Source organism: Mus pahari, chromosome 6, assembly GCF_900095145.1.
Source record: "Mus pahari chromosome 6, PAHARI_EIJ_v1.1, whole genome shotgun sequence".
In the NCBI taxonomy this organism is placed as follows: domain Eukaryota; kingdom Metazoa; phylum Chordata; class Mammalia; order Rodentia; family Muridae; genus Mus; species Mus pahari.
In genome coordinates, this window is record NC_034595.1 from 33,626,683 (window position 1) to 33,639,248 (window position 12,566).

The following is a 12,566-nucleotide window of genomic DNA, read 5'->3' on the forward strand; positions in this document are numbered from 1 at the left end:
GAGAAGTTACTTAGCACATCAAGATGCAGTCTTAGACTGGTGAGACAATTAAAAGAAAAAAAGCAGCAAATTCCGGGGAAGTGCTCAGAGTTGTCTCCTACTGGGAATCGGGGTGGGGATGGGGGTAGGGGGAAATGCCCCTTTTCTGGTTTGTGCCTTTTACAATTGTCTTTCTGTTGCCCTCAGCTCTGGAGTCCCACAATCTAGCCCCAACCCCACACCCATTAAAGAAAATACAGCTCGCTCGCTCTCCTTTTTTCTAATAATATTAGAGTGTACAGTAACTCTCAGACTTTAAAACACTAAAAGACTGGATGTCTTCAGGGTGTGTGAGTGAGTCAGTTCTAAGACTTTTGAAAATGAAGATGTAGTTAGTCTGAGGGACAGTTCATCCCATCTTCTCCCCCAGTGCATTTATGGGAATCTGTTCTGTCAGGCCTCCCATCTTGGAATCATAAACAAAGGTAAAGAAAAGAGAGTGGTGTTAGGGGGAGGGCTGGAGGCTCTATCCACTGTCCTGTCTCTACCCAGTGAATTCTTGATCACAGCTGTGGAAGAGACCCTTACTTCTGGGCCAGTCACTGCTCTGACAGTTGTCTTGGTAAGGGCACAGGCCTTCTACTGCCTAAACCCATGGGGTATATTTCTCATAGTTTGTACTGGCTGGTTTTGTGTGTCAACTTGACATAAGCTGTACTTATCGCCGAGAAAGGAGCCTCCCTTGAGGAAATGCCTCCATGAGATCCAACTGTAAGGCATTTATTTTCTCAATTAGTGATCAAGTGGGCAGGGTCCATTGTGGGTGGTGTCATCCCTGGGCTGGTAGTCCTGGGTTCTATAAAAAAGCAAACTGAGCAAGCCAGGGGAGCAAGCCAGTAAGTATCAAGCCATCCCTCCATGGCCTCTGCATCAGCTCCTGCCTCCAAGTTCCTACCCTGTGTGAGTTTCTGTCCTGACTTCCTTTGGTGATGAACAGCAATATAGAAAGTCTAAGCTGAATAAATCCTTTCCAGCACAACTTGCTTCTTGGTCATGATGTTTTGTGCAGGAATAGAAACCGTGACTAAGACATAGTTCATGTTTTCTCATGCATTCACAGAGGCTGTATAGAATCAGTGTTAGTTCTCCTAAGCAAGAGCTAGAATGAGAAGCTTCCTTGTTTTCACGTAGATCTGCAGGTCTTTCTTGGAGCATCCCTGTCTTTGCCATCTTTGAATACTGGAGTTCCTCAAGATTAAGTTATGAATCTTCTTCCTGTTTTAAGTGTATCTTTAAATCCATTTTCACTTCCACCTTCCCATCGAATGGCCAAGAATGTGCAAATTTGTATGTTCAGTTCAAGCATCTCCATATATTCAGGCATTTATTGAATATCTCCATTTGCCGTGCTCTAACCTGGCTTTCCCAAAAGGGAATCTTAAGGGCTCTCCCTAAGTCTGGCCATTCCTATATATTTCAGTGGCCATTACTTCTACAACTTAGGATGGAAACATTGTGATAAATTCTTATTGAATACTATGTTGTGCTTTATAACATGCACCCTACTTTATGATTATTGATTTACTTTTATAAATGCTTATGCAATGCTTCATTATCCCTCCCCCTCTTGAGTTTCTGCTTTGCTCTGCTGTTCCTTGACCTGGGGCTCTAACAGTGTTTATGTGCACTAACAGTGTTCTAACAGTGTTCTGTGATAGTTCCTCAGACTTGGGGAAGAGAATATTATACAAGTGTTCTATTTGTGGCTAAGTACTCCACAGACACTTTCTTGGTATACTTTTTTAAAATTGTGAGTTTCTACATTAACCACTACACCCTGCACAAAGAATTTTTTATGAAAAGGTCTGAGAGGCATACTGGTAGACGGGGAGAGAAATATGGATTCCCAGGGCAATTTTATACCATGCCCATTTTGCAGAATAAAAGTAGTAGGCTTCTCTCTGGAGCGTGTGAGTTTTCCAAAGATTGGTTCTTAACCAACTTCCAGCTGCAAGCATGAGGAGCAGCCCTGAAACCCAATCAGAAACCAGTTGATTACCCACATTACATTCATGCCGCTATTACACACTTGACATATCTTACCGTGCTGATGATTACCAAAGTTAATAGGGTTCACAACTAGGGAAATTCACAATGGCATTTTTCCCCTACCAGCAGTCATTGTAGCATCTCCAGGACTATGAAATCTAAGGAGTAGTGAAGAGCTCCTTATCAATACCAAATGGATGTCTCCATGTCCTGCAGCCAAAGGATGTGCTGTCTTCAGAATAGAGCCTTACTGTCAAGTAGGAGCTAAGGCAAGAACCGGCCTTATGATGGGTGGTGCTTGCTGGGGTCTTTCTGCACACACACACAGGAGGTATCACATTTCTGACTTTTTATTTGTCAGCTTGTGACTCCTAGAAGGAGCATTTTTTTTCTCCTGTGTGGGGTAACCCCAACTGAACTCATATAATTGGGTATATAGCTTATAAAATAGGTTTCCAGGCAACTTTATAAGCATCTTTAGTGTTTTTAGTGTTTAGTATCCCACTGTGCACCACCCCTCTTCCCACTGTGCTATCCCTCTGCTCACTTAAAGCTCCATCCCCATTTCCCCCTGTCCTCTTCATCACCTGTACTTTTCTAACCTCCCTTAAGATACGTATTCTCCTCCTCACCAAGGACTTCAGTTGAAGTTACTTTTCTCTTGCTATGGTAAAAGAACTATATGACTAATGCAACTTAGGGAAGAGTGTCTGGGCTTCTGCTTCCAAAGAGCTAAGAGGCCATCACCATGGCCAGGAAGCACTGCAGCATGTATGCATGACAACTAATGCAGGGAGCTTAGAGTTCCTATCCTCAAAGGCAAGCACAAGGAAGAAAGGATGAATGAAAAGTAGGGCCAGGTATAAAGTCTCAAAGCTCACATGATGTGATGCAGTGATGTTTTCAAACCACCTCAGGCCCTCTCTAGTTACCTGTATACTACAGATGCTCCAATTTAAATGTATAGATCTAAAGATTAGGATCTCCTGTGAATGAAAATACGTGAATTTTATCTCTATGTCTGGGTTACAATATAATGTTTTCCAGTTCCACCTGCTTACCTATCAGTTTCTTAATTTCATTTTGTCTTCATGACTGAATATGGTTCTAGTGTGTGTTGGTACAAAAATTTCATTATCTGTTCATCAGCTGATGGATATCTAGGCTGTGTCCAATTTCTGGATTTTATAAGTAGAGCAGCAATGAACATGAACAAGCCAGTGTCTCTACAAAGAAACTGAACATCAAGAAAATGAATGAAGCCATTTAAAAGTGGGACATGGAACTGAACAGGGAGTTCTCAAAAGACAATACACAAATGGCTAAGAAATGTATTTAAACTGTCCCCAATCCATAGCCATTAGAGAAATGCAATTTAAACTACTTGAAATTTCACCTTATCTCAGTCACAATGGCTAAGATTAAGAAAACAAAAATAGCAAATGATGAGAAGGACAGAACAGGGCAGGGGACAGAACTCTTGTGCACTGTTGCGAAGGGAAACTGGTGTCTCTATGACGGAAATCAGTGTGGCAGGTCTTCAAAGAGCTGGAGAGATTGCTTAGTGGTTAAGATTGATTTCTGCTCTTGAAGTGGGCCCAGGTTCAACTTCCATAATTCATATCAGGAATCTGGGTGCAACCTCAGAACTAGAGGAAGCCTCTGGCCTCCACAGGCACCTACGTTTAGGTGCACATACCCACATGAAAACATACACACAATTAAAATTAATTTACTATAAGTGATTTTTTTTAAATTAAAACTGAATTCACTATGTGACTAAGGTATGCAGTTAATCTCAGTCTATTCTGTGCTATTTTTATATTAAAGCAGTTTTGGATGACTCTTCACTAGCTTAAATTATTTGATAGTATAATTGATCTGATACAAACACAAGCTAAGCATATACAGTGTTACACTTACAGCTACTCTATACTTTTAAAACAAATGAAATATCGTCCACAGTCTTTACTCTGCTTTCCTAACATTGGTTGGCTGCTTGCAGTTAGATGTTCCTGCAGGATTCTGAAGTTAGCAATCTAGGTACCAAGGCTTCCCTCGGGGTCCTGTGACTTAGTGGGTTCCAGTACAAAGCACCTCACTCTTCCCATGACCTTGTCCCAGCATGGTTCACACTAACAATACTTCATTTAAGTGGAAACTAGATGGCATGCTTACAGCTGCCTTTGCCCAAGGATAGCTGATGTCCAACACCTGTACCACTCTAGTTTATTATAATTGGCAGAAATATTTTAAAACTCATCTATTGGCTGGATGATTTTTCAATTGGCCTCTGGTTTCTCAAGGAAAAGAAATAGAAAATAGTTTACTCATTTAAAAATAAAACATTTTATAGTATCTCTTTTTTCTCTTTATTGGGAAGAAAGATTAGGAAAGGGGAGGTAGGGATGAGAGAGGGGAGCAGATGTACATGGGTCTAGAAGCAAGCCGTTGCAGGGGGAAAAATGGAACAGAGAATCCAAGGCATGAGGAAGATGTAAAATTTATTTCTCTTTTCAGAAGGTTTTTTTTCATTTATGAATTAATTTACTTATTCACTTTACACCAAATCATAGCCCCTCCCTCTGCTCTTCTTAGTCCCACCCTTATAGGCCCAAACAGGCAAACCAGCTAGGGGAAGGAGATCCAATGGCAGGCAACAGAGGCAGAGACAGCCACTGCTCCAATTGTTAAGGAACCCACATGAAGACTAAGCTGCACGTCTGCTACAAATATATAGGGTGCCTCAGTCTAGCTCATGCCTGCTCTCTGGTTGGTGGCTCAGTCTCTGTGAGCCCTCATGGGCCCAGGTTAGCTGACTCTGTCGGTCTTCTTGCAGTGTCCTTGACCCCTCCAGCTTGTTCAATCCTACCCCCCACTCTTCCACAAGGTTCCCTGAGCTCTGCCTGATGCTTGGCTGTGGATCTCTGCATCTGCTTCCATCATCTGCTTCCATCTGCTGCTGGGTGGAGCCTCTCAGGAGACAGTTGTGCTAGGCTCCTCCCTGCAAGCCTAGCAGAGGAGAGTGTCAGGGCTTGGTTCTCTCCCGTGGGATGAGAACTGAGATTCTCAAGTTGATGCAGTCATTGGTCAGCCAGTTCCCTCAGTCTCTGCTCAGTCTTTATCTCTGTGCTGTAGACAGGACAAATTTGGGGTTGAAGGTTTTGTGGGTGGGTTGGTGTCCCCCGCTCTCTCCACTGGCAGTCCTGCCTGGCTCTAGGAGGTGGCCACTTCAGTCTCCATCACCAGCTGCTAGGAATCTCAGCTAAGGTCACTTCATAGACTCCGGGGAGTGTCCCCCTGTCCCAGATCTCCAGCAAGTTCCAGAGATGCTCCCCACCAGATTTCCGTTCTCACGCCCATCCTTCTTCTGCCCCCCCCACTTCCCCACTCCCGATCTCCATCCCCTTTCCCCTCCTCACCTCCTCTCCAACCCAGTTTAATTGTTTCACTTCTTAAAACAAACTGCTTATATCAGAATGGAGACTCTGAAATCACCAGTGTGGCCATGTGTAAGTCTTCTGAGAAAAGAAAAGGTTTTAGGGGGTCATGACCTTCTGACTTTGAAATCACATGCTTTAGGACCCACATCGTTCTAGTAAGTAAGGGAATGGGCATTGGCATGAGGTTTGTTTTGAGGAGAAGCATAAACACTGTTCTAGCATCTGTGTCAAGAAATTATTTTCATAACCTGACATGTCCAGAATAATTGGGTTATTCCAGAGACCATAACATTTTGGAATCCATCTGCACAAAACATTTCTTCCCAACTGTGCATACTTTGACATAGTATGTCCTTTGTCCCCAAGATATGTAAGCAGTTACACTAGCAGAAAGGGACTGCTCATGTTGTTTAGTATCTTTTTAGGAAAAAAAAAAAAATCCTCCTTTGGCAAAAATACTGGGATGTGTTATTTTAATTTTTTTCTATGTCTATTTTTTTATTAGATGTTTTCTTTATGTACATTTCAAATGTTATCCCCTTTCCTAATTTTCCCTCCAAAAATCCCCTATCCTCTCCCTCCTCCTCCTGCTCACCAACCTACCCCACTTCCTGGCAATGATGGGTCTGGAATGTTTTAACCTCCCTTCTAGCCTACCACCCACCAGAGGTAGTGGAAAAGTAAGGATATGGGGGAAGTAGACCTGTTCAAAAATGGTTCTTTGGAGCAAATCCTATCTGTGTTGTCAGGAAATCAGCTGTTTAGTTCAGAGGTCAGCAGCAGCAGCCTGATCCACTTGCAAGCACTTCATGGTTATACCAGCAGTCCAGTTCAATAAAGTAAACACGAATCAACAGCGGTGGCACTACCTAGCAGAGACAGCCAGGCCTTAGCCTTGGCACAAGTCAGCAGGATTGACCAGGGCCAGGAGGAATACCAGAAAAAAGATTCTTGACTGTGCCTCTCTCAGCAAAGCGAAGATCAGCCAAGATTCGAGACCAACAAGCATTGCTATGCAAGCAAGCCAAGCTCAGCCTCCTTCACTGTCCATCAAGTCCTGTTTATACGCCCTTCAAACATCACGTGTCCTTCAAGTCCTGCCTAAACACGTGAGTCTGTCTCAGCTGATATCACTCTGCCAACTGGCCCAAGTCCACGGAAGCAGCAGGAGGCCACCAGCACACCACCACAAGCTTTTTGGTGTGCTTTTCTTTAAGGAGTCCGGACAAATGGAGCTCAACTACGCAGTGTAAGGCAGACCAATGAACTCATATTATTAGCAAAGAATCAAAAGGATCCTTCCTCTTCCACGTGTCTGCTTTAGCAAAACATCCTTTCACTTCTGTCTACTTCAGAAAAACACTCCTTAACGTGTTTGCCCCAGCAAACGCAACTACTTTCCAAAGAACTATTAAGTTTCCATGTCAGGGCTGAGGCTGGAGAGATGAATGACTGGTTGATTGATTCTGGGTACCCATATTTGATTCCCAGAACCCACATGATGTTTCCCAACCTTTGGAAACTCCAGATCCCAGAAAACCTGTGCCGTCATCTATCCTTTATGAGATCCACTTTTCTGTCTCACGTCTTCACTTATCGTCCCCAGGGCTCCTGGCTTCACTGTGTTCATGCTGACAGGCCTTTAATTCCAAAGTCTGTCTCCACTATAACATGTTGAGACACTTGGCATCCACCACCAGCCCTTTTCTGAGCCCATTACAATAAGATGACTCCTAAATCTCCATCTTACCTCAAAACGACTCCATCTCTTTCCATTGATATCAGTCAACAAATCTTTCATTCCCAAACCAGTTTGCACTGCGTTGTTTGCTGTTTGAAAACAGAAGCATTCACACTGAAGAAATACACGTATTAAACCATTCATGGTGGGCTAACAAGATAAATCCTTTTAGATTTCGAGAAAGAGACTCGAGATTGCCTCAGTGCTTGGAAGTTTGTTTAAAAAAAAAAAAAAAAAAGTAATTAGAAAAAGCAACAGAACAGCAGTCTGTGGGCAAAGATTTGGTCTCACCAGGAAGTGTGGTACCTCTCAGGTTTCACAGAAGAAGCAGGAAGGAAGACCTAAGGATGACACGAAACTAAAGACTAGGTTTACTACAAGGCTGCTAGTTCTGTCCTAACTGTAATCTGTATACTGTTTCTTTGTACCTTGCCTCCTTCTGTCTTAAACGTGTTTGAAAATTGAAAACTGTTTCCTGGAGCAGAAACCTTTCCTAGAAGGAGGAGGAGTGCTAATGACATACAGGAAGTAAAAGATGCAGGCCAGAGAAACTGAGGCAGCAACAAGACACACGAAAGCCCCATACCAAGGCTCTAGAAACAATAATAATTGCTGCAAAGAGCAAGTTCTGACCAGGTGGGCTACCCACAAGCCATCTAGGGAGCTCCGGGAGAGCTCATAGAGAGTGGACTTTTGTGGTAGTCACACATGTCCCTGTGAGTAACCCTAATAAGCCCCTTGTCTCACTTAGACTTGGGATGAATTCTTTCTTCGATCCTGTTGTCAGTCCCTTACCAAGGGTTAATCTAGGCTTAGTCCTGTCTCCCCTCAAAAGATCATGATGCACATCTGAAATTCGATCAGTCGACCTGAGACTACAGAACATGGGAAGACATGTTGATTCTGTTCATTCCTGTGCCATTTTGATACCCTGGTGCCTCAATATTCCAGGATGAGGAAGTGTGTCCTGTAATTGAAACTACAGTGCGCCCTTAGGACATTTTTAGATGACATTTTTTAGGATAAGATGAATGGTTATTGAAATTTTATGTAGAAGCTGTAACTATGTGAGAGAGAGAAAGAGAGAGAGAGAGAGAGAGAGAGAGAGTTTGAAAGGGGGGAAAGGGAGAAAGAGAGAAGTTGTTGTCTGCCTAAATTAGGTTTTTTCTTTACTCTACAGCTCTCAGCTTGGGGCAATGCTTCTCAAACTATTTGTGACTAATCAGGATTTTGGAGTTTTTTCCGTTCTTGTTTTGTTTTTAATTTCTGACATGCTCAGACATTTTTCCCCCAACGTTAAACTGCTACGGACACCTGTAAAGGTTACTTTCTAATTTCTCTGCGATCAAGCTTCGGAAGCAATGTTCCATATGTTATCCGCAAATCAGAAACATCTAGGTGGATTGAAGGCTTGTTACTGAGTCACAGTCCGGGACAGGCTTGATGACACACACCTGTAACCCAGTAGGAGGCTGAGGGAAAGGACCTTGAATTTAAAGCCATCCTGAGCTTACATAACAATGGAAAGTCAGCCGAGGAATCCAGCAAGACCCCATCGAGAGAGGGAAAGAGGAGAAAGTGGGGAGGGAGAGGAGGGGCAGGGGCAGGGGAAGGAGACCACACCCGATCAGACACCCCGCGCCAAGCCTACTGCCAACCAGCTAACCAGCTGCTTTCATTTTGACCGCGTACAAAGGCGACTGATCTTCATTTTCAAGTTCATAGAGAGTTCCCTCTCCTTTTCCTTTCGTTTGTTTTGTTTCTATCTTTCCAGGAATGCATTGTTGTCTTTAACAAAACCTTTTCTTCACAGCTTCAAATGACTTCTTCTCATCCAGGACCCTGATCAAGTGTCGCCTGCCTCTGTAGAGACTTCTCTGCTCTCCAATGAAAGTAGGGGCCCCTTGAGTTTCACATTACTCGGTACTATCTTTGTATCATTTTCCAGTAACTAGAATTTCTGTCCTCTTGTCTCCCTTGCTCTGCCTTCCCCCAAGCTCCAGGAGAGTAGAGATCTTTGTTTCCTGCCCTTATCCCAGGCTAGCACCACACTTGAAGGGCAGACATTCCATGTCCCCTCCTCTCTCTCTCTCTCTCTCTCTCTCTCTCTCTCTCCTATCTTCCTGATGACTTCTGCTCCTCTGCTGACATGCTACATGGTACTGCTACATGGTCTCTCATGGTTGCCTAAGACCTGTTTAAACTGGCTTATGAAATCAGAAGGCTGGGAGCTACGTGTCTCAGAATATCCAGAGTGAAGTGCAGTTACCAGCTTTAGTTCAGGGAGGGCTCTGGTCTCCATCCTGACTCTTTTGAGTCCTGTCCTCTGCTTCTCACCCAGGCTGCAGCCTTGGCAGTTACACCTATTGCACCCACACTGAGAAATGTCTAGAGATTGCCAGTGGCAACTGTTCTTTTAAAGGTGAAGAAACTTCCCATCAGTGGTTCCCTGGAGGCATTCCTCTAGTAGTTCTCAGCCTGAACTGGGTCCTGGGTTTGGTCTAAACATTCAGGTACACCATAAAGTTTTTTAAAAATAATGTAAAATGCACAGACCTGAAGCATGTCATCCAGTAGCTGTTGACAGCAACATCTGACATTGTGTCTGTCTCCAGCCACCATCACTGTCTCCCCTTCTTCATTTAATCTCTGCATATCCTCTCTTCAGAGTAACCTCAGGTTTTTCATGGCAGCTGCAGGCTTCCAAGACAAATCCTAAAATAACCCGGCAAGCCAGCTGCATGCCTCCTCTGATTCTGCCTGTATGTACTCACTGGGGGCAGTCACAAAGACTTGTTAGGTATCAGGAGAAGGGACATCAATTCTTTGTCTGGGACAACAACAGAAAAGTGTCAAGAATGCATACATTCTTTAAAATCATGATTCTTTTTTTTTTTTTTTTTTTTTTTTTTTTTTTTTTTTTTTTTTTTTTTTTTTTTGCAGCTCTTTGTGGGTGGTAGAGAATTGTTTTCAATTTGGAGTGTTAAACATCCCTGTCTAAACTAAGTCCTTATTGGTTTGTTCTCCTTCCCTTCCTTCCTTCATTCCTCCCTCTCCTCTCTCTCCCTCCCTTCCCCTCTGCCTCTCTTACACCTTGTCTCCTGTTTACCCCGGGATGTTCTTGAACTCTTGACCCCAGTTCTAAAATTCTGAGATTGCAACTGTGCACCCCCACACCCAACCTCCAAGCTATTTTTGTTTTAAATAATTTTCATATATTCTGTTGAAAGAAATATACCTTGCCCTCCCGTGCAGGCTTATAAGCCAGCTTTATTCACCCTAACTTTTCTATTTACTGCTGTTTCTGACTTCTCTAACATGAGGGGACAGATCCGAAGATGATATGAAAAGGAGCCAGAGTATCTTTCTACTGTGCTGGATGACAAACATTTCCTTGAATGGCAGCTGTCCAAGGCTGGCTTTATCTGTTACCCAGTGATTTAGTGAGATAGTTGGAGACCTCCTCCATGCTCTCTTCTTGGATCTCTGCCCATTATGGGAATGATATATGCTCCCACTGACCTCATAAAGATGCCCTTGAACTGCCACTTTCCTGGTACACCCTTCACATCTCCTCCTGCCAGGGCCTACGCATTTAGGAAGATAGTTCTTTTTTTCAAAGTTATCTCAACAGTACTAGTTTAGACCTAATACCTTTTAAGGACTGTAGAGAATCTTAACACATCAAAATCTGTGATCTGGGACCCAGGACCAAGCAGGCTTCCATTCCATATTTCAGCTTGTCCATGGAAAGCCCAGACAGTGGTCTCCTTACCCCCTGAAATTCCAGGGGCTCCACATCAAGTCTCCAAAGACTTTCAGACTGTGATCTGTTTTAATAGCTGTACCATGAAAGGTCTAATGGATTTTATAGTTCAGCAAGTATCTGGATAACAGAGTGTCTCCCATTTAGTAAAACATTCCAACTCTCTGAATGATTCTTTGAAGATGCCCTAGTTTTATCTAGGGAGGTAGTAGGGAAGCAAGACCTTGCCCGTTAGAGGGAATGGCACTCCCTACCAAATAGACAGTTTCTCCAAAAAACTTCTTACTCTGAAAACTTCCTTTGAGTTTCTCCTTGCAGTGTAGCCTGGAAGTGGAGGAAGGCCGGAGGGGAGGGCCTGTGCTGCGTCTCTGAAAAGCACAGGGGCTTTGTCCATCACTTGTACTTAGCCTGTGGGTCAAATAACCCTCCAGATCTCCAGGCTTAGCACTTTATCCAAGTTTCAACTTTCTTCTAGTTGACATTGGAGATGTTTCTGTTATTCTATGTGAGTACCACAGTATATAGTGACAACAATTGGGGAACAAGCCCATTTCTCCCATTTCATATGTTATACTGAATCTTGTTCTGTTGCTCTGGTCCCAGTGAAACTCAGTACAAAGGTTCCTTTAGCACACCAAAGTCTGCTTGGCCTTTAGGCTCATTCAGTGCCTATGGCTCTTCCTGTAACCTCTTACCCCATCCCCTGCCACAAACCTCTAGAGCCCAGGGGCTTCCTGTTCCCTTCTGTCAGCTTCTCTTTCCTATATAACCCCACCATCTTGGCCATGGGCTCTCTCTGCTCTCTCTTTCTGCCCTCCCCTCTTTTGTCTTATGTTTGGTTCTCTTGGTCCCTTTACTCCCTTCTCTCTTCTCTTTCTTGCTATCCCTGCCCTCTCCTCTCATGGTCTGGTTCAGTCTGGACCCTTCCAAACGCCTTGGCCTGTCCTCTTTCTCATATCTATAAAAAAAACCTTCTCCTCAGCCATACCTTGGATCTACAGGCCAGGTCCTCATTTTCTTCCAGTTTTACTTTTAATAGCCATATATGATATGTTTTTTATATGAAGGAATGTTTTGCCAGCATGTATGCATTTGCACTTAGACTGTGGACTGTTGGAATAGGAGTTCCAGAAACTTATAGGCCACCATGTGGGTGCTGAGTACTGAAAACAGGCCCTCGGCTAGAACACTAAGTGCTTTCTACTTACAGGCCACCAGCCAGGAACTCCCCCGCTTGGGTTTGGCCCGCAGGGTGAACTGTAAAGAACAGACATGTAGTACGCATGCCCCATATCCCACTCCCCCAGGTGCTCCTCTCCATGCACTGGCATGCAGCCTTAGCCCATGTGACAGAAAGAAGTGGGGAGATCAGTGGAGAGCCTTAGAAGGGGCTTAAATGTGGGTGGAAAGGCAGAACAGGGTAAACGCCCTCTGTGAGCAAAAAGCATATCAAGAAAACCATATGGGGGATGCCCGGTTCTGAAAAATCTGTGAGAGGTCCGCTTTCCATGTTTGTTTGCTTGTTTGTTTGTTTTTCTGGAAATATTTATTGATGAGACTCTGCCCGCTGCGCAAAGTGATCCTGGAA